The sequence below is a fragment of the Drosophila novamexicana genome, unplaced genomic scaffold (assembly GCF_003285875.2).
Source record: "Drosophila novamexicana strain 15010-1031.04,08,12 unplaced genomic scaffold, DnovRS2.1 tig00001059-arrow-arrow-pilon, whole genome shotgun sequence".
Classification (NCBI taxonomy): domain Eukaryota; kingdom Metazoa; phylum Arthropoda; class Insecta; order Diptera; family Drosophilidae; genus Drosophila; species Drosophila novamexicana.
Window position 1 is genome coordinate 1,095,475 of NW_020824837.1, and position 5,517 is coordinate 1,100,991.

General features: G+C 39.8%; 1 long non-coding RNA gene across 1 annotated transcript; it reads left to right on the top strand.

Annotated features, from left to right (window-relative positions):
- The first annotated feature begins 4,147 nt into the window (after positions 1–4,147).
- LOC115765989 lies at positions 4,148–5,012 on the top strand. The gene is made up of 2 exons (XR_004018168.1): positions 4,148–4,441; positions 4,501–5,012. It is a non-coding gene; the product is annotated as an uncharacterized LOC115765989 (long non-coding RNA).
- The last annotated feature ends 505 nt before the right edge of the window (positions 5,013–5,517 follow it).

Consider the following 5,517-nt stretch of genomic DNA (forward strand, 5'->3'; position numbering starts at 1 on the left):
AGAGGCTACCCGTAAATGTGTTGGCAAAACATTTTTATGATGACGTGCTAAAGGGATTTCAGTGCGAACCTCCCGCCACACTCTTCCCCCCACCCCGTCCCCACCGCCCCCTTTCGCTTACGTCTTTGCCGCTTTGCAGCAAAAAGTTAATTAGAAATTATGCTCGAGCTGCTATAATACAGCACACACACACACACACGTGTATACAACACCTTTGGGTTATTAGACAGATATACTCGAATACACTCGCACACACACCTCCACACACACACACACACACACACACACCTCCACACCTCCACACACACACACACACACACACCCACACCCACACACAGACACCCACACTCGCGCACAAAAAACAGACACCTGCTGCATTAAGTTAAGGCTAATTAATGCCACTTTTGATGCGTGCATTTCAAGGAAACTGTGTGACACGCTCGAAAGTGAATGCGCGGGTGTCGCTAGCCTTAATTAGATTTCGGAGACTTAAGATTTGTTTGGACAATGCGCAAATCATGTGAAATATAACTAGGGCACATTTAATAAAAGAGTGCTCCACTCGTCAGCATGACTAGCAGCAGCTGCTTCTTTGCACTAATCTGTCGCTCCTTGGAATATTTTATTACTAAGTCACGTTTGCGACTCTTTTGCTTTTGGTTTTGTAATTTTCTGGGGGATCTACATAAGCATAGCCAATAGATAAATCAAATGTGAGCTTTATATCGAATTCTGTATATCTTACGTTAATAAAGCCTGAAATATGCTTAAAGACTGCTACTGAATTTATTTATTTATGCAATTCGAGCAATCGGGGCGAGTAATTGATAAGCTATATAGGTCTAAAAACGTCGTTAGATAAATGAACGCACGGACGAACCCATTTATTGGCTGCGTGCATTAAAAGAATCCTTTAAAAGCCAAGATTTACTATATTAATACTGAAAAATTTGTTAATCCTATTTTATTTTTAACCGATGTTGCCTTTAATCATGGTCCTTAATTATTGCAAATGAACTATTCTTTGAATAGAGTTCATATAGAGCATAGTTATAAAGAATGCGATGTTGGCTTCCAACTGATTCGATATATAGTTTGTTGACATAAGCTCACCAAGCAATTGAACCGATATGTATCGATGTATATCGAAAATTTCGTATAGTTTTTTTCATAGTTATAATTAATAGTATGTTGGCTTCCAACAAATACGATATATATTCATTTTACATATAAACTATATATCGAAAATATGTTATCTATTGTATTACCTATTCGTATAGTTTGAATAATGTGTTTTCGACTTCGAACTGATTCGATATATATTTAGTTTATAGTCATAAACTCACCAAGCATGTCATCCGATATATATCGATGTACATGAAAAATATGTCGACTATCGTAGTACTTGTTCGTATAGTTTCCTTCAGCTTGCCGATTCAGGTGAAAATGACTTATGAAAGAAGCCAAATTAATTGAATATTTTCTATTCTACTTTTGAGACATGCTGCCGAGCACGTAAAACAGAAATACATGTGTGGTAGAAAAGCTCTCGGCTGAAGTAATGGGAATTACATTTGGCGCACGGCGGAAGTTCTTAATTTGGCAATGCGTACAAACAGATGTTTATCTGTGTGTTGTCTCTCCCCTTACAGCTCTCCCCTTACAGCTCCCTTCTCTCTAACTCGCACCTGTTTCCAACTATCAGAGAAGTTTGTCAAGTGAAATTTATGCGAGTAGCGTCAGTAATTGAAGCGGAAATCCACAAGTAGCAGCAGCAGAAGCAGCAGCAGCATCCGCATCCGCATCTGAAGCAGAAGAAGAAGAAACTAATAATTTACTTTATTTGCACCTTTGAAGAGTGCTCGTCCTTGTGAGAGCTCATGTCCTCGTAGTGGTTGAACTTTTACACAGACACGTATGCCATCAGCAAAATGGAAAAAGTTTCGGTTTTTCTATCTACTTTTTTTTTCTCGCTCTTGTTGCCATCTCACTCGCTCGCATGCTACAATCTGCCCGCCCCCTCCACCCATCCATCCCATCAAGCCAGCTCATCAGGGCGCGCAAATTAAGAAAATTATCATGCATCGTACCTAGGCGACAGAAATGTTACCCCAACTCTGGTTAGGGGCGTAAAACTTTGCCAAGCAGAATCCAATTAAACATAAAAATAAAATAAATTGTGACATTTTCCAATTAGCGGCGAAAATAGTAGTAGTCGAAGCAGCAACAAAAAAGATGGGCACGCTGACAACATGTGTCTTATACGCCATGCCTAACCGTATCCACATACCGAATATTCCCATACCGAGTCCTTATGCCCTTCACGCATTCTCATTTTCAAGACAAATGCTGGCACCGAGATGTCTATCGCTCGCTGGCGCTGACTGAGGCCGACAAGAAGCCTAATTAATGGCGTCAGTCACAGAACAACAAGAACAGCATGTAAACATGTCCTTGCGGGTAAGTGCTAGACTGGCAAATACCCTGTAAAAAGTCCAGCCCACAGTTGCTGTCCAGAAGTATTCCTTGTTGCGAATGTTACGTTGAAGTGTTAACCTATAGATCACTTATCGATTAGCCATATCGCTTTCTTATCGCCTATTAATCTTCCTTACTTCGTGATAGGCGAGTATTTTGCGGAATGACAAATATCCTGTAAACAGGTCTAGATTCCGCCACAGTTGCAGTCAAGAAGTAAGAGTAATTTTATAGATCTATCGTTATTGTCTCGACATCGCTTTCTTATCGCTTAATTATCTCCCAGCTTCCAAAGTGACGCCTTGACTAAAGTGAAGGCTTATCCAGTATATAGAAAAATTATGAGAGATTATTATTGAATAATAAGAAACATAAGAGTTATGAATATTATATTTTTAAGTATTATATAATGAGAAATATAGGAGATAAGTTTTGTCTGAGATAATGAAACAATTTCTCCTGCTAAAAATTGGCAAAGAGAACAGCTTTCGCCAGATAGGAACCCTATAGAAAAGGAAGATACATAATAATAACTCTTTATTTTACTCTTTATTTACATACATACATCATTGTTTTCTTTTATCGCCTAGGAAGATAAGAAGGAATGAAATTAACCATTCAAACATGTCTCGTATTAAAATCAATAACTGAACCTTTCGCGCGTCTGTTAAAGCCTGCTGCTGATATACCTTCTCGCATTTTTTACGAGTACAGGGTATACGAGCAATGGGCAACAGCTGAGCACAATGCGATCATTTTTCGGCTGCAAATTACAAATGAGCTCCATTGTAGGACAGACACTCGAATGTGAAAATAATTGCCAAAAATAACACAGCATTTATTTATGCTCGACTACGCTTGGTGCGTCCCGCCTCCCGCCGCCCGCGCCCCGCCGCCCTCCTGTACTTCCCCTGCTCCGCCTGGTATGCTGGTCTAATTGTGGTCCTTTTTGGCTGTGGCAGTTTTTATGATTTTGCCCCCAAACGGTTTCCATGGACGGTTTTCTAAATGCGCACAAACAAAAACACATAAAAATGTTGAGCAATTTCTGCGCTTTGCTGCGGCCCTTTTGCTTCGTTTGCTTCGCTTTGTTTCGCCTTCTTTTCGCTTTCTTGCAATTTGCAACTAATTGCTACAAATTAATTTTAGTATGCTTTTAATGGCATTTTGAATGTGGTAAATGACGTCGACGGAGTTGACAATGATGCTCTTTGTGTTTCAATTGCTGCCAAACGGCAAAGGCTAGCTGCCAAGCTCAATGCAATTATTGGCCAGCGACTGCAAGATACTCTGTTCGCCAATCAGGAAACTAAGTGCTTGGAAATTGTGAAAGAGCAAAGAGTTGTCCAATTGCTTAAAGAAAGTATGGGTCGAGGCTCCAGATTCAAACCTGCGTGCTTCAATTTCAGGGTTCAAACCTTCATCTAGTAAATATTGCCATTAAAAATGGGCTTTATTATGTCATAACATTCATTCTGGCTTGTATAATTCTTAGCAGACAGACCCCAGAACATTGCACCCTATATGCCCCGTTTCAGCGTTTAAGCAACAGGGTATCGAAAGCAAAGGGCTTTTGTGGTTTTACTCTTTGGCTTGTCGTTTGGCGTTGCTTAAATTTAATGAGCTGCGGCAATCGTTAGAGTATTGCAAGCGCCCTGCCTTAAAAAATATAAAAAATATATAAAATAATAAAAAAATGAAAAAAAGGACGTCAAACTTCACATCAAGCCTAACAATGGTGCGCATTTAGCCAGTGTCGCCTTAAAAATATAAAGAAAACTTTACAATATAGCAGAAAATATTCCGAGCACATAGCTTCATGCAAAGGAGCGAAGTGCGAGAGAGAAGCAGCAGAAGTGCGTGTTCATTAGACAACCATTGTGTGGATGATGCGTATACCCTGTGAATTGGGTATCTCTCTTTGTGTGTGTGTGTGTGCGACTTCCGGAGTCGCTGACATTGGGTACGTTAATCAAATCGGCGTGTCAGCAACATAACTAATTTATGTATTTACGAGTGCAGACTGCCTGATTATATTCATACGCCCTGTGTGCCGAGTGCAACATTTGCCAGCATCAAATGCGGCTCCTTGTTGACTTTCATTAGCTTCAATTACGCCGAGTCGAGCACTCGTATGTCCGGCGCATAGCTCAGACGACAAATCAAATGCAGTTCCAGTTGCAGTTCCACTTGCCACTTGCACCAATTGTTGTCACACGTAAACTTTTCAAATCGTTTGCCAGCCCATAACTGCCCACTCCCTCACCCCCCAGACCCCTCCGTGCTGCCCACATGTCATTTGAAGCCCAGTCGTTGTCGTTGTCGTTGTCGTTGCTGTCGCTGCAGCCGCCTGTGTTTGGTTTACGTGCTTAAATTGGCAATTAGCAGATTAATTGTCACTGGCAATATATGCGTCAATATATATTGTGCAACCGATGCACCACAGTGGGTGAAATTATTAGCTGGCAATACAGTACAAAGCTCTTGAATATAAAACTGATTTTTACAATAACTTTGAAAGTTTGTTATTGAAAGAGTGTTTTTTTTATTAATATCATTAATTTTATGTTATGCAAAGCTTTTAAGCTCATTTCCAGCAATTCGCTGGCCAATTTCATAAGTTAGAAGAACTATTGAAAGAGGTGGAAAAATCCTGTAGTAGGAATCCTAAAAGCTGATAGAGAAGAAACGGCTGATACACTGACTTCCATAGAGTACTTCGTTTGTTGCAGAACGAATTTTGCGAAGATGCAATTAAAAAAAATAAATAAAATCAGTATCTGAAATATCGTGAGATGAAGACTTGCTTGGGCAGAATGAATATTACATAAGCATTTGAACGACAAGCAGATATTTAACGTGAAATCTAAACCGAGTAGCAAGCCTTTAGAAAATTGTCTCAAAAGTGTTTAAGATCAAATTGACCTTAAAAATACGACAATCATATTCATAGTTTTAGGCCGTGAATCGGGTTCAGCACAGCCCGAAACCCAGGTTTAAGTTTCTTTGACTTGACAAAAATAATAGAACTTCGGCTTA